Source organism: Pristiophorus japonicus, chromosome 13 (assembly GCF_044704955.1).
Source record: "Pristiophorus japonicus isolate sPriJap1 chromosome 13, sPriJap1.hap1, whole genome shotgun sequence".
In the NCBI taxonomy this organism is placed as follows: domain Eukaryota; kingdom Metazoa; phylum Chordata; class Chondrichthyes; family Pristiophoridae; genus Pristiophorus; species Pristiophorus japonicus.
In genome coordinates this window covers 55,285,357-55,310,953 of record NC_091989.1, presented here as the reverse complement: position 1 = coordinate 55,310,953, position 25,597 = coordinate 55,285,357, and the positions used below count along the sequence as shown (strand labels likewise).

The window sequence follows — 25,597 nt, the reverse complement described above, 5'->3', positions numbered from 1 at the left end:
GCTATGATTAGATAGCTAAAAATGGAACCAGGCAAATGCAATCCCATCCAGCTCGACGACGGTAGATTCTATTTTACTTTATATAAATTTTAGAGAGAGTGAAATAAAGATACACATGATTCAGGTAGAATCTGAAATACCATAAAAAACTTCCAAAATATTATCTTAAAAATTTGTAATCATAATAATGGAAACATTCCACAAATATAAAATTTATTTTTCAGGGCTAGAAGAGTTGTTCAGCAGTCGGTACGCCAACAAAAACCTAGTTGCACCTCTTTCAACAAAGCTCAATGTTTTATGGGGATCTTAGCAACGATATTCCATCCTAAAAAGTGGAAGTTTTCATTTGTTCAAGTGATTTCAATTGATTAGCGGCTCTGGGGAGTTCCACAGCGCAGCCTGTGGTGGAGCAGGGAATGACTGACCGCAACTTAAGGATTTCCACGTTTATCTGCACATGCGCTAAATCCTGAAATTACGGTTAGTTTCACTGGAGAAATGCCAGCAAACGCTGACAGTTTCGCTGTCATTACTAATGCAAAATCCGGGCCAATAAAAAAAAACTGGAAAGAGCAGAAATACAGTCTCAAATTACGTTCCCTTGATGCGGCCGCGCAGCTGTCTGGAACTCCTGCAGGCCACTTGCTGGCATTACAATAGGTATGCATGGGAATTTGAATGGGCTGTGCACCCAAATAAAAATTAAAGGGAACATTGGTGTCAAGTAGTTCCATTTTTCATAACAGACAATTCCATGGAGTAAAAGTCTTAGGTCCATTCACATTAAAGTGAAAATTATCCCGTAATTCAAATGAAGCAATGTAAACAAACAGGAAATAAACAGTGACTCCACTCCAAAAGTACTCCATTGGCTGTAAAGCACTTTGAGACATCCGGTGGTTGTGAAATGTACTATATAAATGAAAGTCTTTAACAGATAAATAAAATAACCAACTTACAATGGAGAGTAGATTGTATGCAGCTACCAATCTCAGCATATTACAAAAATCATTTTTTTAGGCTTAATTACAAATACATTTTGGAATTATTAATTTTAAGACAAGTCACCAAAAAAATCCAGAAAGGGTTGGTCGGCATTCATGCCACACTGCAGCATACTCCCTTACAATCATATTTAATGAACTTTCACAGAATAATACAGCACAGGAGGCTATTCGATCCATCGTGCCAGTGCCGGCTCATTGGTAGAACTATCCAACCAATCCCACTCCTCCACTCTTTCCCCATTACACAGTAAAGTTTTTCCCTTCAAGTATTTATCCAGTTCCCTTTTGATAGTTACTATCGAAGTAACTATCAAAGTTGAGGGGAGATTTGATATAGGTGTACAAGATTATGACAGGTTTAGATAAGCTAGACAAAGAACAGCTGTTCCCATTAGCTGAATGTGAAAGGACTAGGGGGCACAGATTTAAGGTTTTGGGCAAGAGATACAGAGGGGATGTGAGGAAGAACTCTTTTACGTAGCAAGTGATAATGACCTGGAATTTACTACCTACGAGGGTGGTAGAAGCAGAGACGATGATTTCAAAAGGAAATTAGATAGGCACTTGAGGGAAATAAACTTGCAGGGCTACGGGGATAAAGCAGGGAAATGGGTCTGACTGGATTGCTCTACAAAGAGCCGGCATGGACTCGATGGGCCGAATGGACTCCTGCTGTGCCGTAAGGACTATGAAATCTGTTAATATCCTCCCCATTGTTTACTACATTTGTGAGTTTCGTGCCATCTGCAAACTTTTAAATTATGCCCTGTATACCTGCATTTTTTTTGCATGCTTAACGCCCATTTTACCGCTGAAATGACGTATAACGCCCAGGTATCGCCCATTTAGCCACAAAATGGAAACTGGCGCCCATTTTTAGAAAACTTATCACCGAGCGTTACTTTCCCCATGTGCTTAATGCCGGGAAAAAATATTACCGTCCGCCCACTTCTTTGGGGCGGAATCATCAGAATGGGCAAAATCAACGCCCATAATATCACTCAGTGGTAATTTCCGCACTGATTTAATGCCGAGATTCAATATTAACGCCCGCCCACCTTTTGTCGTGAACAACATATTTACCAAATCTAACGCCCAGCAGATCGGCCAGCATCAATTTCACCACCTTGCACACATATCGCCCACAATATCGCTCACCCAAAAAACCGCCCACAAAAAGTGGAACTGAACGAACGCCAGCAGTGTGTCTGGCATTTTGTAAATCCCACTCTTACGTGAGGAGCTGATATCTGAAAGATTTGCCTGAAGGAGCGTCGATGTGTGACAACGCTGAGACACTACTGTGTGTGTGCAGCTCAGACATTAATAGTGCCATCATCTTGGTGCCAGTTAAGTTGATTGATGTTAAGTTGTATTCAACCCTTTCATGTTAAGGAATCACCAGTGTGTAATGGTGCAGCTATCTGAGACAATGCGCAACAAGGTTATGTTCAATAACAAAAATTTTATACCAACATTGGTCTGAAATCATAATCACCACAGGCAATAACACCCAACCCCCGCCCACACTTTTTCCACCATTGACATAAATCACATGTTCAACACAGAATACAAAGGCAAAGCAAGGGCATGGTCCCCAGCCCCCATACATTGCAACAAATTGCATACACCCAGATGGAGAGATAACACAGCCATCACCTGCGGACATCACCTCCGCGAGGTCGACGCCGTCCTGGGGACAAATGGGGTGCCCTGTGGAGCGGTGCTTGGGCCCGGTACCTCCAGAGTGGAAACAGGAATGACCAGAGGACCACTAGACGGCGTTGGGGTGGAATGGCTTCTGGAGCGTGTCGATGGAGGTTCCTCGAAGTCCACGCTCTCATCTGTGGAGAACAGACCCAGCGGATTGATGGGCGAGAATCGGACCTCCTCAGCACCAGATGAAGATCATCCGCTGACTCTTGCCCTGCGCCCCCACCTTCTGGCCTCTGTGGTCTTGTCTAGGGGCGCGCTGCTGGCTGAGCTGCAAAACACAAATGAGGTTATTAGAGGAGAATGAGATGTTAGGGTGACAAGGGGAGTCCAACATATGCACGACAAAAGTACCACCGCTATCAAAATCATCACAGACATCACATTTCATGACCATCAACACATTTGCATTCCAATGATTTTCATTAGGCCAGCATTATTTATATGACAATTTTAGAATTCATCTATCATATATGATTGTTCGGATAGGAGTGGCTGTGGCATCTATTGACTTTACATCACACAATGGTATTAGCTTTACTCACATGGCATCACTGCAGGGTCTGCAGATGCATCCGTGGTTGTCCGGGTGTGCTTCCCCACAAGTGCAAGCACACGCTCCTCCATCTCAGTGATGTCGCTGCGACTGGTGGCCCCCCCGATACGTCCTTACTACACAGTATAAATGCACACGAGGCCCATGTTTGAGAGAAGGTCAGTCTGTGACCTGTCCTTTATTCCTTAGCACTCAAGTGATGAAGGTGGGTGGAGCTTCCCCTTTTATACCTGAAGGTCCAGGTTAGGAGTGTCTCCTACCTAGTGGTCAGTGTTCTCACGGTGTACAACTTAGGTCAGTTTATACATGGGTTACAATGCTGGTTGAATACATGACGCCCCCCACCTGTTTGCCTCTGCACGGACCTCATCATCGATAGCTACTTCTGTAAAAGGTGACGAGACGAAATGGCATGAGATCATTGCGTGATATCATTGCTAGGTACTGTCACAGACACTGATACAACACATAACCAACAGATGTAATCATGATTATTATGATAATTATCATTGTTTACCTAAAGATGTACACCGTGACTGCAGGCTTTGAGTAAAACATTCCCGGTAAAAGTGAAAGACCTCACATCTGATGATAGTCGCTCATGACTGTTACAAATCAAATTACATAAATACACAAGTACATGTAAATCAATGTAATACTTACTCTTGCGGATCCCACAAGGTTATTCCATCGTTTGCGGCATTGGTTGCCCTCACGCATCTTGTCGGTCCATATCTTCTGGTATGCCTTTGGGGTGGGCTTCTCACGCCCTCCCTGTGTCAAATCACCCCAGCGTAACTCGACCTCCTGCAGGAGGGAGGCATTTGCCTCGTCCAAGAATCTCCTGGCTCTTTTGCGCCCTCCAATGTGCTCTCTCCCACCTCACTGCTCCCTCCAGCATCAGTCTCCACAGCGTGCTGCGATGCCCCCTCCTCGCCCTCCATTATAGGCCAAATTCGGTCAAATATGTGGCTGGTCGCAGCTACTTTTTGTTTGCCTACTTGCTGTGAAGCTCTAAAGTCTCCCTCCTTCCTCCCAAAGCAGCCACACCACACCCAGACACGGCTTCAGTCCCTCTGAGCTCCCTCTCTGTCTCCTCTTCTGCGCGTGTCATGATGACCCTTGACCTCCAGAATTGCGGGAATAGAGCGTTGACATGCCATTGCTAAGGACGGCCACACTTTACAACAGAAGGTCAAAAAAATGTAACGCTACCGCCCATTTTATATTGCTCGCAGTAACGCCCATTTTCAAAAGTGGAAACTAGTTGCTTTGAGAATGGGCGAGAAGCCGGTGATCTGAAAACCCTTTAACGCCCCACGCTGGAAATATCGTCCAACCACAAAAGTGCAGGTTCTAGCCCCAGGTCATTAATATATATCAAACACAGTAGTGGTCCTAACACTGACCAGTGTAAAGTTTTTCCCTTCAAGTATTTATCCAATTCCCTTTTGATAGTTACTTCGATAGCAGCTATCAAAGTTGAGGGGAGATTTGATATAGATGTACAAGATTGTGACAGGTTTAGATAAGTTAGACAAAGAAAAGCTGTTCCCATTAGCTGAATGTGAAAGGACAAGGAGGGGAAACAGATTTAAGGTTTTGGGCAAGAGATACAGAGGGGGTGCGAGGAAGAACTTTTTTTACGCAGCGAGCACCGCTATATACTTTCCTCCAGTGTGAAAAACAATCATTCACCACTACTCACTACTTTCTATCCCTTAGCCAATTTCTCATCCACACTGCCACTGTCCCTTTAATCCCATGGGCTTGAATTTTGCAAACAAGTCTATTATGTTGCACTTTGTCAAACACCCTTTGAAAGTCCATGGGCTATAACCTCCACTTGTTTTGCCTGCTTAACGCCCACTTAACACCCATTTTACCGCTGAAATGACGTATAACGCCCATATATCACTCATTTTGGCACAAAATGGAAACTGGCGGGCATTTTTCAGAAACTTATCGCCGAGCATTACTTTCCCCATGTGGTTAACGGCGAAAAAAAAATTACCGCCCCATTTTTTTAGGGCGGAATCAGCAGGATGGGCGAATTCAACACCCATAATATCGGCCAGCGTTACTTTCCGTGCGGAATTAACGCCGAGATTCAATATTAACGCCCGGCGACTGTTTTTTGTCGTAAAGAGCGTATTTATCCAAACTAGCGGCCATGGAGATCGCCCATCGTCAATTTCATCACCTCGCACACATTTCGCCCACAATATCGCTCGCTCAAAAAAACGCCCACAAAAAGTGGAACTAGCCGGGACGAATCATAGCATTATGGACGCCATCTTGTAGATCACATGGTGCTTCCTTTAAAAGGCAGCTGTGCTTCAACCTCGGTGGAGTTCGGATGTACTCTGCAGGTCGTTGGAATTGATGTGAACATCTCTAAAAACATCTTGACCACACTGTGACCGATTGGAATTGAAGAGGTGTGTTCGTCGGGACATTCCTGGTTTCTGTGCAATCGGTGGAAAACAGAGAGCTACTGCAATGGGGCCTGTCCTTTCTCACTCTCTCTTGGTGACCAAATACATGCAGCAGACTCGACATTGCCGAAGGAACGTTGCACTGCATTCTGTGCCAAATGTACAAAGTGACAGACAGATGAGGAGAACCAGGCGTTACAACCCCCGCAAGTACAAGGAGAAGCATTCTTACCGAGACTTGCCCGACACCACCTCCCTTCGCAGACTGCGCTTCCACAAAGAGGTTATCACTGAGATATGCCAGCTGATAAGGTCAGATCTGTAGCCTGCCAGCACCATCAGTACTGCACTGTCTGTCGAGGTCAATGTCACCGTGGCACTGTCGTTCTATGCCTCGGGTTCTTTTCAGGCCACAGCTGGTGACATTTGTGGACTTTCTCAGCATCCCACACATCTGGTCCTCCTCATCTGTCTGTCACTTCCTACATTGGGCACATAATGCAGTGCAGCGTTCCTTCGGCGATGTCGCGTCTGCTGCATGTATTTGGTCACCAAGAGAGGGTGAGAAAGGACAGGCCCCATTGTAGTAGCTCTCTGTTTTCCACCGATTGCACACAAACAAGGAATGTCACTGAAACCCTGTACGCACGCAGGAGGGGCTTGACCAGCTTCACTATGACCAGGGAGGCAGAGAGTAAGAGGACTCGAGGTTTCTCCTGAATTTCAAACTTCCCCAAGGTGCACGAAGCAATAGACTGTACGCACATCGCGATGCGGGCACCTTTTCAGGATGCTGAGATTTTCAGGAACCGCAAGGGATTCCACTCCCGAATGTCCAGCTGGTTGTTGACCCCAGAAAATTATACTGGGGGTGAATGCTCAATTTCCGGGCAGCATCCATGATGCGCACATCCTGCGTGAGAGCACTGTATATGACTTGTTTAACAAGGTCAATGCTGGATTCTTGGGGACAAAGGATATGGCCTCACTGATGACCTCCCTGTGTGACACCCACACAGAGGCCGAGAGGCGATACAACGAGAGCCACAGAGCAACTCGTAATATCATGGAGAAAACCATTGGAGTGCTGAAGCAGCACTTCAGATGCCTGGACCACACGGGAGGCAAGCTCCAATATCACCTTGAGCAGGTAGCTCAATTCATGGTGGTCTGCTCCATGCTACACAACTTGGCTATCAGGAGGGGACAAGAATTGCCTGATGAGCCGGACAGTCCACCTCACCAGTGAGAGGAAGAGGAGGTCGAGGAGGTGGACACTGAAATCAGGCCAGACAATCGGGCTGACCCCGCACCCTGTAGACTGCATGAAAGGGTCCATGGTGGCATGATAGCTGCAAGAGCCTTACGTCAGGAGCTCATAAATGATCACTTTGCCTGAAAGAAAATTGGTGTTATTTACAAGGCTCACATACTGCTGGGTGTGCAGGTCATACATCAATGGTGGACATCACCTTGGTGACAGTTAAAGTTTAAGTTGATTGAAGTTAAATGTGATTATACCCTTTGATGTTAAGGAATTACCAGCATGTAATGGTGCAGCTATCTGAGCCAATGTGCTGCAAGATTTTGTTAAATAAAAAACATTTAAACTGAACATTAGTCTGAAATCATCAGTATTTCTGTACAAACCAACCCTTCCCCCTCCACCTCCCGCTTCTCCTCCCCACCTCTACCCCTTCTGACTCCAAAGCCCCCTGGCCGAGGAGGTCCTTAGGCGATGCTTCATTTGGGGGCGGGGGGGGGGGGGGGCGGGTGGGGGGAGAGCAGCCGAATCGCTGCTTGGAGCGATATGGGATAGGACGGTCCCGAGGTGGGAGCGTGCTCAGAGCCATAAGCAAGACGTTGCTGCTGGCTTTCTCTCATGTGTGGTTGGCAATGGGAGTGCGTCACCTTGGAGTGCAGTGTAGCGCTCCGGGACCACTAGGAAAACCTCTGCCACCAGTGTTCCTGGCTACCAGCTCCAGGGCCTCCTCCATTCCTTCCATTTTATATGTTTTTGGACAAAATCTCAGTGGCAACTATGTTCTTCGTGCTTTCATGGGCTTTCTCCGTCGTTCCTCCCACAACAGCCAAACAAGCACACACCATAGCCACACACGCTTTCAGTGCCTCTGAGCTCCCTCGCTTTCTGTCTCCTTTTCTGCGCATGTCATGGTGACCATTGACCTCCAGAATCACGGGAATCGAGCGTTGCAATGCCGTTGCTAAGGACGGCCACACTTTACAGCAGAAGGTCGGAAAAATGTAACGCTACCACCCATTTGATATCGCTTGTGGTAACGCCCATTTTCAAAAATGTAAACAAGGTGATTTGAGAATGGGCGAGAAGGCGGCGATCTGAAAACTCTTTTTTAATGCCCACGCTGGAAATAATGCCCATTTTTGGCGATAAGCTCAAAAGTGGAGGTTCTAGCCCCATATACCCAACATCAACATCAACCCCCTCCATTACTGCATCAAAGAACACCATCAAGTTAATCAAACATGATTTGCCTTTAACAAATCTTTGCTGACTTTCATTGATTAGCCCATACTTTTCCAAATGCCAATTAATTTTGTCCCGGATTATTGACTCTAAAAGTTTCCCCACAACTGACATTAGGCTTCTAGTTGCCGGGTTTATCCCTCTCCCTGTTTTAAACAGGGGTGTAACATTTGCAATCCTCCAGTCATCTGGCATCACTCCCATATCTACATAAGAACATAAGAACATAAGAATTAGGAACAGGAGTAGGCCATCTAGCCCCTCGAGCCTGCTCCGCCATTCAACAAGATCATGGCTGATCTGGCCGTGGACTCAGCTCCACTTACCCGCCCACTCCCCATAACCCTTAATTCCCTTATTGGTTAAAAATCTATCTATCTGTGATTTGAATACATTCAATGGGCTAGCCTCAACTGCTCCCTTGGGCAGAGAATTCCACAGATTCACAACCCTCTGGGAGAAGAAATTCCTTCTCAACTTGGTTTTAAATTGGCTCCCCCATATTTTGAGGCTGTGCCCTCTAGTTCTAGTCTCCCCGACGAGTGGAAACAACCTCTCTGCCTCTATCTTGTCTATCCCTTTCATTATTTTAAATGTTTCTATAAGATCACCCCTCATCCTTCTGAACTCCAACGAGTAAAGATCCAGTCTACTCAATCTATCATCATAAGGTAACCCCCTCATCTCCGGAATCAGCCTAGTGAATCGTCTCTGTACCCCCTCCAAAGCCAGTATATCCTTCCTTAAGTAAGGTGACCAAAACTTCACGCAGTACTCCAGGTGCGGCCTCACCAATACCTGTACAGTTGCAGCAGGACCTCCCTGCTTTTGTACCCCATCCCTCTCTCAATGAAGGCCAACATTCCATTCGCCTTCCTGATTATCTGCTGCACCTGCAAACTAATTTTTTGGGATTCATGCACAAGGACCCCCAGGTCCCTCTGCACTGCAGCATGTTGTAATTTCTCCCCATTCAAATAATATTCCCTTTTACTGTTTTTTTTTTCCAAGGTGGATGACCTCACATTTTCAGACATTGTATTCCATCTGCCAAACCTTAGTCCATTCGCTTAACCTATCTAAATCTCTTTGCAGCCTCTGTGTCCGCTACACAACCCGCTTTCCCACTAATCTTTGTGTCATCTGCAAATTTTGTTACACTACACTCTGTCCCCTCTTCCAGGTCATCAATGTATATTGTAAACAGTTGTTGTCCCAGCACCGATCCCTGTGGCACACCACTAACCACCGATTTCCATCCCGAAAAGGACCCATTTATCCCAACTCTCTGCTTTCTGTTAGCCAGCCAATTCTCTATCCATGCTAATACATTTTCTCTGACTCCGCGTACCTTTATCTTCTGCAGTAACCTTTTGTGTGGCACCTTATCGAATGCCTTTTGGAAATCTAAATACACCACATCCATCGGTACACCTCTATCCACCATGCTCATTATATCCTCAAAGAATTCCAGTAAATTAGTTAAACATGATTTCCCCTTCATGAATCCATGTTGCGTCTGCTTGATTGCACTATTCCTATTTAGATGTCCCGCTATTTCTTCCTTAATGATAGTTTCAAGCATTTTCCCCACTACAGATGTTAAACTAACCGGCCTATAGTTTCCTGCCTTTTGTCTGCCCCCTTTTTTTTTAAAAACAGAGGCGTTACATTAGCTGCTTTCCAATCCGCTGGTACCTCCCGAGGGTCCAGAGAATTTTGGTAGATTATAACGAATGCATCTGCTATAACTTCCGCCATCTCTTTTAATACCCTGGGATGCATTTCATCAGGACCAGGGGACTTGTCTACCTTGAGTCCCATTAGCCTGTCCAGCACTACCCCCCCTAGTGATAGTGATTATCTCAAGGTCCTCCCTTCCCACATTCCCGTGACCAGCAATTTTTGGCATGGTTTTTGTGTCTTCCACTGTGAAGACCGAAGCAAAATAATTGTTTAAGGTCTCAGCCATTTGCACATTTCCCATTATTAAATCTCCCTTCTCATCTTCTAAGGGACCAACATTTACTTTAGTCACTCTTTTCCGTTTTATATATCGGTAAAAGCTTTTACTATCTGTTTTTATGTTTTGCACAAGTTTACTTTCGTAATCTATCTTTCCTTTCTTTATTGCTTTCTTAGTCATTCTTTGCTGTTGTTTAAAATTTTCCCAATCTTCTAGTTTCCCACTAACCTTGGCCACCTTATACGCATTGGTTTTTAATTTGATACTCTCCTTTATTTCCTTGGTTATCCACGGCTGGTTATCCCTTCTCTTACCGCCCTTCTTTTTCACTGGAATATATTTTTGTTGAGTACTATGAAAGAGTTCCTTAAAAATCCTCCACTGTTCCTCAATTGTGCCACCGTTTAGTCTGTGTTTCCAGTCTACTTTAGCCAACTCTGCCCTCATCCCACTGTAGTCCCCTTTGTTTAAGCATAGTACGCTCGTTTGAGACACTACTTCCTCACCCTCAATCTGTATTACAAATTCAATCATACCGTGATCACTCATTCCGAAAGGATCTTTTAGTCGGAGATCGTTTATTATTCCTGTCTTATTACACAGGACCAGATCTAAGATAGCTTGCTCCCTTGTAGGTTCTGTAACATACTGTTCTAAGAAACAATCCCGTATGCATTCTATGAATTCCTCCTCAAGGCTACCCTGTGCGATTTGATTTGACCAAAATCGATATGTAGGCTAAAATCCCCCATGATTACTGCCGTTCCTTTTTCACATGCCTCCATTATTCCCTTGATTATTGCCTGCCCCACCATGAAGTTATTATTTGGGGGCCTATAAACTACGCTCACCAGTGACTTTTTCCCCTTACTATCTCTAATCTCCACCCACAATGATTCAACATTTTGTTCATTAGAGCCAATATCATCTCTCACAACTGCCCTGATATCATCTTTATTAACAGAGCTACCCCACCTCCTTTCCCTTCTTGTCTATCTTTCCGAATTGTCAGATACCCATGTATCGCTACTACTGCCTCTTTTACTGCTACATTAGAGAAGAGGATGTTGCCAGTGAAGACACATGCAAAATACTAATTTAGTACCTCAGCAATGCCCTCTGCCTCCACAAGACTAACTTCTCAGCACAGAGTTTGCATAAATTTGTGGAAAACACCATTGGGGCATATCTTCCTGTTCCTGATCAAATGTAATCACCTAAGCACAGCATATATAGGAAAATCGAGAATGTAGGATCAGATGCCAAATTTTCTGACAATTTAAATGAATAGACAGAAAATTGTGTGTACGCCCAACAGGTATGTGGTCCTTTCCTATGCTGCGCCTAGTTGATCCAATATGCCTAGGTTGAGGAACAGGAAATGCATCCACACATGGAAGAAGTGACTGCGGGTAAGTGAATCTGCTAAATCCTCAAGAATCCATCACTTGTTTTTCTCACCCAGCAACAAAGGGGCAATAAAAACTAGTGGTCACTGGAGCTGCAGTTACGTTCTAAATTAAAAACTCAGTGAATTAGGCAATAGAGCATGAAATTAGTCCAAAAGTCTGTGTATGTTGTGGTATGTTTAAACTAGTCAATGTTGCATAGGGCAGATAGGATTTTTGTTGCATACATTTGCTAATTAAGATTCTGAAGTCATGGAAAACAATGTTGAAGAGTAAAGTTTAAGCATGCAGGAAAATCAGTGAGTGGGAGCAGTTCATTCATTCATTCAATGAAGAGATAATGGTAAGGAGAAGCAGAACGATCAGTAAAATAATGCAGGGAATAGAAGTGTCAAACATGTTCGACATACACCAAAGATGTTGTTGAGGAGGAGGAAGATGAAATTAATAAAGTGATAGTGTGGGATGAGGGAATAATGATGAAGAAAATGTAGATTTGATGCTGGGATAGTAAAGGAAACTAAATAATTGGTTCTTAACTTGTCAGCACTAATTCATGTCTTTTATCTCCGGCAGAGCCTTCATGTTTGCAACAGAAGTCGCTGGAGATCGAGGATGACTCATGCAGACCAGGCACCAGCTCAGATGCTCACACTTCGATGACACCTTGTAGACAGATAGTTGGGTTTTCACTTGGTGACTCACACTTCACAAGTGAGCAAGAGCAGATGGAGGTGACAGGTACAGCAGTGGAAAGTCCGTGTCAGAAGGTGCAGCACTCTCCAAGTTCTGCTCAGCTGGACAGATGCTGTAACACGGGTGTTATATATGTAAATCTGTAAATAACCTTGCTCATCCCCTGGAGTCCCAAGGGATCCCACAATCCCTTCGGAGCACCTGTACTTAAGGAGGCCTCATGGGCTGGAGAGGCACTCTGGAGATCTGTAATAAAAGATTAAGGTCACACTTTACTTTGAACTCACAGTATCTGGTCAGACTCTTTATTCATACATAACAATTGGTGATGAGATACAGATGACGAACCCCACCGCAATGATGCAGAGAACAGTGGGCATCCTGGAGAAATTTTCGGAGGGAGATGATTGGGAAACCTTCGTGGAGTGACTTGACCAATACTTCGTGGCCAACGAGCTGGAAGGAGAAACGAACACTGCCAAACGAAGAGCGATTCTCCTCACCACTTGCGGGGCACCAACATATGGCCTCATGAAAAATATGCTTGCTCCAGTGAAACCCACAGAGAAATTGTATGATGATTTGTGCACATTGGTCCAGGAGCATCTTAACCCAAAGGAAAGCATTCTGATGGCGAGGTACCAGTTCGACACGTACAAAAGGTCTGAAAGCCAGGAAATGGCGAGCTATGTCGCCGAGCTAAGATGCCTTGCAGGACATTGCGAATTTGAAGGACATTTGGAGCACATGCTCAGGGACTACTTTGTACTTGGCATTGGCCATGAAGTGATACTTCGCAAACTTTTGACTGTAGAGACACCAACCTTGAGTAAAGCCATAACAGTAACCCAGGCGTTCATTGCCACCAGTGAGACTACCAAGCAAATCTCTCAGCACACAAGTGCTGCTACAAGTACTGTGAACAAAGTAATGTTGTTTTCGAATCGCAACATACAGAGGAGGCTTCATATGCCTGCAGCTGCATGTCCGTAGATGTCTCAGAGTCCACCATCAAGGGTGCTGAGTGCTAGGCCATTAACACCTTGTTGGCGCTGAGGGAGGTGATCATCTTTTCCATTCATGCCGCTTCAAAGGATACATTTGCAAGGGCTGTGGAACAATGCGACACCTCCAACGTATGTGCAGGCCAGCTGCAAATCCTGCTAATTCTGCAAACCACCATGTTGCAGAGGACAGATCCACAGCGGATCACGGTGAAACAGAGCCTCAGGCCGAGGCGGCAGAGGTATATGGCATGCACACATTTACCACAAAGTGTCTCCCGATAATGCTGAAGGTTGAATTAAATGGACTCCCGATGTCAATAGAGCTGGACATGGGTGCGAGCCAGTCCATTATGAGCAAAAAGACTTACGATAAATTGCGGTGCAGGAAGGCCTCAAGACCAGTGCTGACTCCCATTCGCACTGAACTGAGAATGTACACAAGGGAACTGATTCCCGTAATTGGCAGTGCTACTGTAAAGATCTCCTACGATGGAGCTGTGCAAAAGCTACCACTCTGGGTGGTACCGGGCGATGGACCCACGCTGCTCGGCAGGAGCTGGCTGGAGAAGACACGCTGGAACTGGGACGACACTTCGTGTGCCCAGGTCTTAAACATATTCCCCTCGCTGTTCGAACCAGGCATCGGGAAGTTCCAAGGAGCAAAAGTGCAGATTCACCTAATTCCAGGGGCGCGACCCATAAGGCGAGAGCGGTACCGTACACGATGAGAGGGTGGAGATCGAGCTGGACTGGCTGCAACGAGAGGGCATCATTTCGCCCATTGAATTCAACGAGTGGGCCAGTCCGATTGTTCCAGTCCTCAAGAGAGATGGCACCATCAGAATCTGTGGTGATTATAAAGTAACTATCAATCATTTCTCCCTGCAGGATCAATACCCACTACCGAAGGGAGGTGACCTTTTTGCAACGCTGGCGGGAGGAAAGACGTTCACGAAGCTGGACTTGACCTCGGCCTGCATGACGCAGGAGCTGGAGGAATCATCGAAGGGCCTCACCTGCATCAACACGCACAAAGGTCTCTTCATTTACAACAGATGCCCATTTGGGATTCAATCAGCCGCGGCGATTTTCCAGAGAAACATGGAAAGCTTACTGAAGTCGGTCGCACGCACCGTGGTCTTCCAGGAAGACATCTTGGTTACAGGTCGGGACACCGTCGAGCATCTGCAGAACCTGTAGGAGGTTCTTCGTCTGCTTAACCGTGTGGGGCTCAGGTTAAAACGCTCCCAGTGCATTTTCCTGGTTCCTGAAGTGGAGTTCCTGGGGAGAAAAATCGCAGCAGACGACATCAGGCCCACCGATTCGAAGACGGAGGCAATCGAGAACGCGCTGAGGCCACAGAACGTGACAGAGCTGCGGTCGTTTCTAGGACTCCTGAACTATTTTGGTAACTTCTTACCAGGTCTCAGCACACTAAGAACCACTGCACGCTGTAATGTATTCAACTATCATTGTAACTCATGTATAAGCTGATTGTACACCTTGAGAACGTTGACCACAAGGGGCGAACTTGTGGGAGACACTCCTAACCTGGACTTTCAGGTATAAAAGGGGAAGCTCCACTCACCTTCATCACTTGAGGTCTTGGTAATAAAGGTAACTGGTCACAGAGTGACCTTCTCTCAACTATGGGCCTCGTGTGCATTTATATTGTATAGTAAGGACATTATCATTGGCGATGAGAAACGGGGATTTAAACCATGCAAGCGTGCCCACGAGCAGCACAGAAGAGAGGTACTGTGTTGGTGATGATTGGGACGACTTTATTGAGACTACAGCAAAGTTTTGTCATTAAGGAATGGTTGGGACCGGATTCGGCCAACAAACGCAGGGCTCATCTCCTGACTGTTTGTGGATCCAGAACGTACTCCCTGATGAAGGACCTTCTAGCGCCAGAGAAGCCGGTGGACAAGACGTTCGAAGAGCTCAGTAAGTTGATCGGGGAACACCTTAAACTGGCGAGCAGCATGCACATGTCGAGACACCGGTTTTACACGCACCGGTGGTGAGAAGGGCAAAGCGTTCCAGACTTCGTGGCAGATCTCCGGCGACTGGCGAGCCTATGTAAGTTCCCAGATGCATACAGAGCGGAGATGCTGCGAGACTTTTTTTAAAATTGAGGGCATCGGGCAAGCTGGGGTTTTCAGGAAACTGATTGAGACCAAAGACTTGACCTTGGAAGCGGCGGCTGTGATAGCCCAGACATTTATCTCAGGGGAGGAAGAGACCAGAATGATGTATGACAAAAATCTTGGCTCAAATGCGGCAAACGACCAGGGAGTCAACATTATTAACACGGCACAAAGTTCTCTCAGCAGACAAGGGCAATCAGACATGCCCCAGCATGTAGTCGAACCCAAAGGGGGAATTCAACAGAGACAATGACTAGCTGAACGGCGATTCATGCCATCGCAATGGACAATGCGGCCAGTAATGGGACCATCAACACCTGTTAATGGTGCGCTTAAGGATAGTTACAGAGACAGTCAGAGATGATCGACTGGTAATGGACCTTTTGTTTCCAACAATGGGGCCTCCAGCTCATGCTGGAGATGTGGAGGCTAACACACAGCCAGAGCTTGCAGGTATCAGCAATAAATCTGCAGAAACTGCAACGTCAGCGGTCACTTGGCGCGTAAGTGCAGGAAGCCTGCAGCCAGGTTGATGTACGAGGAGGACGGGCCCGATGTAAGCCCTTCGAGGCCAAATGAATACCGGGGGAAATCGCTGGAAGCTGAAGTTCAGCGAGTAATGTGGAGCACATATACAGTTCATATACCAGGACGCCACCGATAATGATGAAAGTGCTCCTCAATGGCATCCCAGTATCAATGGAGCTAGACACGGAGGCCAGCCAGTCCCTGATGAGTATCAAACAGTTCGAAAGGTTGTGGGTGTCCAAGGCCAGGAGGCCAAAATTATTGCCGATTGATGCACAGCTACGGACATATACAAAGAAGATCATTCCAGTGCTAGGCAGCGCCACGGTAGTCGTGACCCACAAAGATTCGGAGAACAGGTTGCCACTCTGGATTGTCCCGGGGTACGGTCCCGCACTACTGGGGAGGAGTTGGCTGGCTGTCATGAACTGGAAATGGGACGATGTCAATGCAATTTCTTCTGTGGAGCGAGTATCATGCTCACAGGTCCTGGACAAATGTGACTCATTATTTCAACGCGGCATCGGCACTTTCATGGGGGCCAAGGTAGTGATTCACATAAACCCGGACGCCAGGCCAGTACACCACAAGGCCAGAGCGGTGCCGTACGTGATGCGGGAAAAGATAGAATGCGAATTGGACCGCCTGCTGAGGGAAGGCATCATCTCGCCAGTAAAATTCAGTGACTGGGTGAGCCCGATCGTGCCGGTGCTCAAGGCGGATGGGTCGGTCAGGATATGTAGCGATTACAAGGCCACCATCAATTGGGTGTCACTCCAAGACCAGTACCCGCTACCGAGAGCGGAGGACCTCTTTGCGACTCTATCCGGTGGCAAACTTTTTTCAAAATTGGACCTGACCTCAACTTACATGACCCAGGAGCTGGCAAGTGAGTCGAAGAAGCTAACTACCATCACGACACACAAGGGGTTGTTTGAGTATAACAGATGTCCGTTCGGACGTCGCGATCGTTCAGCGAAATATGGAACGCCTCCTCAAGTCGATTCCAAGGACGGTGGTTTTTCAAGATGACATCCTCATCACGGGTCGCGATACTGACGAACACCTTCACAACCTGGAGATGCTAAGCAGATTGGACCGGGTAGGTCTGCGACTGAAAAAGGCGAAGTGCGTCTTCTTTGCTCCAGAGGTAGAATTCCTGGGGAGGAGGGTAGCAGCAGACGAGATCAGACCTACTGCGTCGAAAACGGAAGTGATCCAGAGAGCACCCAGACCCCGTAACACGACGGAGCTGCGTTCGTTCCTGGGGCTCCTGAACTATTTTGGTAACTTTCTTCCCAAATTGAGCATGCTGTTAGAGCCGCTACACATGCTCCTACGCAAAGGTCACGATTGGGTCTGGGGGGACAGCCAGAAAAGGGCTTTTGATGGAGCATAACAAATTGCGTGCTCCAACAAACTGTTAACATTATACGACCCGTGTAAGAAACTTGTTTTAACGTGCGATGCGTCGTCCTATGGGGTCGGGTGTGTGTTGCAGCATGTGAATGCCAATGGTCAGTTACAGCCGGTAGCTTATGCCTCCAGAAGTCTGTCCCAGGCAGAAAGAGGCTACGGGATGGTAGAAAAGGAAGCGCTAGCATGTGTATATGCATTAAAAAAAATGCACCAGTACATGTTTGGCAGGAAATTTGAGCTGGAGACAGATCACAAACCCCTAACGTCCCTTTTGGCCGACAAGGCATAAATGGGAATGCATCGGCCCGCATACAGAGGTGGGCACTTACGTTACCTGCCTATGACTACAGAATTCGGCACAGAAAACTGCGCTGATGCACTCAGCAGGCTCCCACTAGCCACCACTGAGGGGGCAACTGAGCATGATGCTAAGATGGTCATGGCTGTTGAAGCTTTCGAAAGCAAAGGCTCACCTGTGACAGCCCGTCAGATTAAAGTCTGGACAAAGAAAGACCCGCTACTGTCTTTAGTTAAGAAATGTGTCCTGAATGGGAACTGGGCAGCGGCACGCGGCATGCCCTGAGGAGTTTAAACCGTTTCATAGGCGCAAGGATGAACTCTCGATTCAGGCCGATTGCCTACTGTGGGGAAACCGAATCGTCATGCCCCAGATGGGCAGAGAGGTATTTATCAGAGAACTTCACAATGAGCACTCAGGCATTGTCATGATGAAGGTAATTGCCAGGTCACAGATTTGGTGGCCAGGGATAGATGCAGACCTGGAACTTTGTGTTCGCAGGTGCAACACGTGTGCTCAGCTGGGCAACGCACCCAGGGAAGCCCCCCTTAGCCCCTGGTCATGGACCGCTAAACCATGGTCACGCATCCATGTGGACTACGCCGGTCCTTTCATGGGAAAAATGTTTTTGGTTGTAGTCGACGCCTACTCCAAATGGATTGAGTGTGCCATTTTAAATTCAAGTACATCCTCTGCCATGGTAAAAAGTCTACGGGCAATGTTCGCCGCCCATGGTCTACCGGATGTCTTGGCCAGCGACAATGGCCCGTGCTTCATAAGCACTGAATTCCAGGACTTCATGGCAGACAATGGAATCAACCATGTCAGAACGGCACCGTTTAATCCGGCCTCAAACGGCCAGGCGGAACGAGCAGTGCAGATAATCAAACAGGGGATGCTCAGAATCCAAGGGGGTTCCCTACAAAGCCGCTTATCACGCCTCCTGTTGGCTAATAGATCCCGACCACACTCGCTCACAGGGGTTCCACTCGCAGAGCTGCTAATGAAAAGGATGCTCAAAACCAGGTTATCCCTTATACACCCTACTGTGAAAGAAATTGTTGAGAGCAGGCGTCAGTCACAATGTGACTACCATGACAGGAATGTGAGGGCGGGATGTATTGATGTCAATTACCCTGTTTTTGTCCTTAATTACGCTGCAGGGCCCAAACGGCTTGCAGGCACTGTGATTGCAAAAGAGGGGAATAGGGTTTTGGTAGTTAAACTTACCAATGGACAAATCTGCCGCAAACACGTGGATCAAACTAAAAGGAGGTTCAGCAACCCCATAGAAGCAGAGGAAGAACACGACGTAGAGTTTACTCCACCACAGGTGACCGAACACAGGAACCAAGTGGAGGAGAGCCCAGTCACTGTGGGCAGTCCGGATAGGCCTGAGGCACCGCAAACAGCAGACACTCAGGCCAGCGCCCAACAACCGGAGCCCCAACTCAGGCGCTCTACAAGGGAGTGTAAACCACCAGAGAGACTTAACCTGTGATCCCAATAAGACTTTGGGGGATGGGGAGGTGATGTCATGTATTCAACTGTCATTGGAACCCATGTATAAGCTGACCCAAGTTGTACACCTTGAGAACATGGACCACAAGGGGCAAACTTGTGGGAGACACTCGTGACCTGGACTTTCAGGTATAAAAGGGGAAGCTCCACCCACCTTCATCACTTGAGGTCTTGGTAATAAAGGTAACTGGACACAGAGTGACCTTCTCTCAAGTATGGGCCTCGTGTGCATTTATACTGTATCACACCTTACTGCATAAAGGAGACGAATGGGTATGGGGCAAAAGCCAAGAAAATGCTTTTGTAAAAGCTCGAAAACTGTTATGCTCAAATAGCGTTTGGTACGAGCATGTGATGCATCGTCATACGGTGTCGGGTGTGTATTGCAACAAGCTAATGAATCCGGGAAATTGCAACCGGTTGCTTATGCATCCAGAAGTCTGTCTTCTGGATGCATAAGCAACCGGTTGCAATTTCCCGGATTCATTAGCTTGAGAGGACCTACAGCATGATTGAAAAAGAAGCATGTGTTCATGGGATAAAGAAAATGCATCACTATCTGTTTGGGCTCAAATTTGAATTAGAAACTGACCATAAGCCACTGATATCCCTCTTTTCTGAAAGTAAGGGGATAAATACGAATGCATCGGCCCAGATCCAGAGATGGGCGCTCACGTTGTCCGCATACAACTACGCCATCTGTCACAGGCCAAGCACAGAAAACTATACCGATGCTCTCAGTAGGCTGCCATTGCCCACCACAGAGGTGGAAATGGCACAGCCTGCAGATTTAGTCATGGTAATGCAAGCATTTGAGAGTGAGCAATCACCCGTTACCGCCCAACAGATTAGAACTTGGACGAGCCAGGACCCCTTACTGTCCTTAGTAAAAAAAAGTGTGTGCTTCACGGGAGCTGGTCCAGTGTCCCATTAGAAATGCAGGGAGATATAAAGCCGTACCAGCGGCACAAAGATGAAATGTCTATACAGGCAGACTGCCTTATGTGGGGTAATTGGGTAGTGGTACCCAAAAAGGACAGGGACACTTTCATTAGTGATCTCCACAGTACCCACCCAGGCATTGTAATGATGAAAGTGATAGCCAGATCTCACGTGTGGTGACCCGGTATCGATGCGGACTTACGAGTCCTGTGTGCACAAATTTAACACATGTTCACAGTTAAGCAATGCACCCAGGGAGGCGCCACTGAGTTTATGGTCTTGGCCCTCCAAACCGTGGTCTAGGGTCCATGTCGACTATGCAGGCCCGTTCTTGGGTAAAACGTTCCTCGTGGTCGTAGATGCATACTCTAAATGGATTGAATGTGAGATAATGTCAGCAAGCACGTCCGCTGCCACCACTAAAAGCCTGCGGGCCATGTTTGCCACGCACGGACTGCCTGATGTCTTTGTGAGCGACAACGGGCCGTGTTTCACCAGTGCCAAGTTCAAAGAATTCATGACCGGCAATGGGATCAAACATGTTACATCTGCCCCGTTCAAACCAGCATCCAATGGTCAGGCAGAGAGCAGTGTAATCAAGCAGAGCTTGAAGAGGGTAACTGAAGGCTCACTGCAGACTCGCCTATCTAGAGTCCTGCTTAGTTATCGCACGAGACCCCACTTGCTCACTGGGATTCCACCCGCTGAATTGCTCATGAAAAGGGCACTTAAGACAAAGCTCTTGTTAGTCCACCTGATCTTCACAAACAGGTAGAGAGCAGGTGGCTTCAACAAAGTACATATCATGATAGCGCAAATGTGTCACGTGAAATGGAAATTAATGATCATATATTTGTGTTGAACTATGGACAAGGTTCCAAGTGGCTTCGCAGCACTGTCGTGACCAAAGAGGAGAGTAGGGTGTTTAGGGTCAAACTTTCAAATGGACTCATCTACAGGAAACACTTGGACCAAACCAAACTCAGATTCACGGACTATCCAGAGCAAGCCACATTAGACCCTACCTTTTTTGACCTCCCAACACACACAGCAGTGGCACCTGACTCAGCGGTTGACCACGAAGCAGAGCTCATCACCCGCAACAGCCCAGCAGGACTCACCACCCCAGGCAGCCCAGCAAGGCCAGCTGCACAGCAGCCCAGCGAGGGCCCAACAAATTACTCACCAAAACCAGCATTTGCACCGAGATGATCAACCAGGGAAAGAAAGGCCCCAGATCCACTCACCTTGTAAATAGTTACACTATTGACTTTGGGGGGGGTGGTGGGGGCGGTCGGGGAGTGTTGTTATACATTTAAACCTGTAGTTACCTTGTTTAACCACCAGAGGGCTCAACCCCTGGAGTCCCAGGATCCCACAATCCCTTGGGAGCACCTGTACTTAAGGAGGCCTCACAGGCTGGAGGGGCACTCTGGAGACCTGTGATAAAAGACTACGGTCACACTTTACTTTGAGCTCACCGTATCTGGCCAGACTCTTTATTCATACAGAACACAGGGGACATCAATGAAAAGGAAAATCATTTGAGCAGCAGCAATGTGTGCTGACACTCCTTCCAAGCAAAATGACCACAATTGCAGAGAATGGGTTGATGTCGCAGGGTATTGTGATGATGTGCTCTTCCATGTATCCAATTCTGTAGAACATCAAACACTCCAATCAAATGAGGCCATGCACATTTTAACCACGGACGTGCAGACTCTAAAATGACAACATGTCTGCCAGCTTAAATAGGATGACAGATACTTCAGCCATGGCCTTACAGTGCTGAACTGATCGGCACCAAAGTGCTCTCCAGCAGCTGGACCATGAGAGGGATGATGGCAAAAGGAGACATGGAAGTGGGGACTCCACTCTAAGTGCTTCCACTTCTCACCCGTTGCCCCCCAGTCAGTAGCCCAACTGCTGCCTCGTTTCCCGATGGCAGGTGGAACAGTCTTTGGCGGGGCCCTCACAGGCTCCAAAACCCAGAGGTCATCGGCCAAGAGTATCTCAGTAGTCAGAGCAAGGATCTGAGCAGATTGCCTCTATCTCTGGTCAAGCCACAGGGGTTGCACCATGAAGGAACAGTAGGAAAAGGAAGAGTAAGGCTTTGTCGTTTCACAAAGGTATGCACATGGGTGTATGATGTGTTGTTAAGTTTCTGCTTAGTTAAATCACATAAATATTATTCTTTTGTATCACTTTCCCGTCTTGCCCATTCTTGGTTGCTGGTGGCAAGTCACCTTTTAACTTGTTTGATGATGAATGGAAAGACGTATATTTACGGAGATCAATGGGGAGGATGTTCAAGGGGTGGTTAGTTTTATGCAGGATGGGTTTGTGCCAGTGGCATTGTGGAGGTGGGGGGCGGGAGTGGATGGGAAGAGTGGCCATCAGAGGTGCTTCTGACATGGGTCCACTGGTACAACCTAAGTGAACCTTGCGTTAGTAAGGGAATCCCTGGCAGCAATGTTAACAGCTGGTGGTGCGTTGCCTTCATCACCTTGCTGCTCCTCCTTGAAATTGTCTGAAGAGGATCTGAGCTGTTCGGTTTGTTCCTCCTGCAAGTGCAGAACTCACTGCTATGCAATGTTGTGCAGAGGGAAGCACACTATCGACTATTCTGAACACCCTCACTGGTGCATACTGAAGGGTGCCTACAAATCGGTCTGGGCACCTGAAGTCCATCTTCAGCATGCTGATGGCTTGTTCAGTCACACATCTGGTGGTCATATGGCATTAATTGTAGCACTGTTGGGCTTCATTGATTAGGTTTCTGACATGTCTGAAGTGGGTATCCCTGGTCTCCTAGCAACCACCCCTTATGTCTGCTTGCAGGTCCGAAGACGTTCGGGAGCTTGGATTGCCGCAGGACAAAAGCATCATTGCAGGATCCTGGGAATCTTGTGCACATCTAGTTAATATATTTTTGTGATTACACACTAGATGGAGTGGAAGCTCTCACCATTGATAAATACTCCTGATTGATCTGGGGGTGCCCAGATTGCCAGGTGTGTGTAGTCAATGACACCCTGCACTTGTGGGAAGCCACCCAGAGCCACAAACCCAACCATCTGCTCATTCTAACTGGTGCCATCGCAGGCGAAGTTGACATAATTGCCGTTGCTGTCAAACAAGCCATCAGTCTTAAGTATTTGTGGTCCACTGACGGGGAGATCGTAGATATGTCTCCGGCAGAGCCCTGGAAGGATCTAGTGGCAAAGAAGTGACCTTTGCAGCCACTGGTAACCTGTGGCCACCAGGGAGGTCTTCTTCTAGGAGGCTGCAGATGTCTACTACCACCTGAAGTGACAACCTGAGCCTCTAGAGAAGCTGCTGTTCAGACATGTCAAGGAAACTCAGCCTCTGCCTGCAGATTCTGTTTTGTGGGAGGTGCCTCCTGCGAGTTGCACCTCTCTACTACTCCCCAGCTACAGGAACAGCAGGCTGGTGATAATTGGTCCTTGTCTGAGGTCTAATCTAAGGCAGCCAAAGCACCAACCATTCTGATGTGAAATGAGAAAACCTCCAAAGTGTAGAAAATATTCTCTCGCAAAAGTGCTAAACAAACCCTTTCCCACTAATAGGTAAGAAAGTAGCTGTGAGTACTGAGTATTACAGTATTTCCATGAAATTGATTCAGTCCCCTCAATTGGGTATTCTCACCTTGCCTTCACTGGCGAGTTTCAGGAAGCCCGTGACACTCATGGATGTGCCGTTAAATTTAAAAGTTAGTTGAAATATCATTCCAATTGAGCAATTAACATATGTAAATAGGCAACCCGCCTCTCCCAAGGGAGTTGCATGCAAGCAGCCCAACGCGCTCCAGTTAAACGTGGAAGTTGGCGGGTGGAACCCGCTTCCCAATGCAATGACATTTGTGCCAGTTTTAAGCCCCCCCACCTGCACCCACCCGCTCCTTCAAGTTAAAATTCCTCTCCATGCCTCTATTAATAAAGCCTAGGATCACATATGCTTTTCAACAGCCTACTCAACATGTCCTACCTTCTAAGGTTTGTGTACATACACTCCCCGGGTCTCTGTTCTTGCATCTCCTTTAAAATTAGACCATTTGTTATATTGCCTCTCCTCATTCTTCCTATCAACATACATCACTTCACACTTCTCTGTGTTAAATTTCATCTGCCATGTGTCTGCCCACTTCACCAGTCTGTCAATGTCCTCCTGAAGTATGTTATTATCCTCCTCATTGTTTACTACATTTGCAAATTTCATATCAAACTTTGAAAGTATGCTCTGTATACACAAGTTGAGGTCATTGATAGATCTCAAAAACAGCAGTGGTCCAAATACTCAGCCCTGGGGAACACCGCTATATACTTCCCTCCAGTGTGAAAAACAACCGTGCACCGCTACTCTCTGCTTTCTGTCCCTTAGCCAATTTTGTATCCACGCTGCCACTGTCCCTTTAATCCCATGGGCTTTAATTTTGCTAACATGTCTATTATGTGGTATTTTGTCAAACACCTTTTGAAAGTCCATATACACATCATCAATCGCACTACCCTCATCAACCCTTTCCTTTACTTCAAAAGAACTCAATCAAGTCAGTCATACACGATTTGCCTTTAACAAATCAGTGCTGACTTTTATTTATTAGCCCATACTTTCCCCAAATATCAATTAATTTTGTTCTGGATTATTGTCTTGAAAAGTTCCACCGCCACCGACGGTAGGCTGACTGATCTGTAGTTGCCAGATTTATCCCATTTCCCTTTTTTAAACAGGGCTGTCACATTCTGGCACAACCCCCATATCCAAGGAGGATTAGCTCGTGGCCAATGCCAACGCAACTTCCACCCGTACTTCCCTCAGTAACCAAGAATGCATCCTATCTGGACCGGGTGACTTTTCTACTTTGAGGACTGCCAACATTTTCAATATCTCCTCTCTATCATATCAATGGACATGAAATGTTCCTTTGGGTATACAAAATAGACAGTGGCGCAAAAATATTGGACTTTAAAAAGGATTTTACGATTATCTATACTTAGTACAATACCAAGGATTTGAAGAAGCAGGTCTCCATTATTCAGTCTTGCGATTTACTTTGAATTCTGGCACAATTACTCTGAATTCAAGGTTAAAAATCCAACCAAACCATGGGTTTACAGGTGAAGTGTGTATATGTGGTAGTACTGTGTGAAAATGATGAGTGTATCCAGCTGACGATGGAACACTTTCCTTTTACGTAGCAGATTTATGAGTTCAATGTTAATTACAAAGGTTTTTAAAAGTAACACACGCAGTGAAAGATCTGGCTGTGACCATAGGTGATGGAGGTTGTTGTTGGTGACAAATCATTATTTCTGCTGCATTAACATTTTTCCTGAGAAGTTATTTGCTGAATGATTGAGACGGTGTTCCTGATATGTTAGAGGGATCATCAAAACGAGACCATATGGGTTGAA

At 46.7% G+C, this 25,597-nt stretch overlaps 1 protein-coding gene across 5 annotated transcripts in view; it reads right to left on the bottom strand.

Moving 5' to 3' along the window:
• The window catches only part of LOC139278577 (ATP-binding cassette sub-family D member 2), a 165,167-nt gene that overhangs the window by 130,076 nt on the left and 9,494 nt on the right, over positions 1-25,597 (bottom strand). The window contains exon 3 of one of the 5 annotated variants that reach the window (XM_070897503.1): positions 2,670-2,994. The exons of 3 other annotated variants lie outside the window; for them this stretch is intronic. The gene's annotated coding sequence lies outside the window, so the exon portion shown is untranslated. Of the gene's footprint in view, positions 1-2,669; positions 3,348-25,597 lie in introns of those variants that run through there. One more of the 5 variants, XM_070897505.1, reaches the window with a different exon arrangement.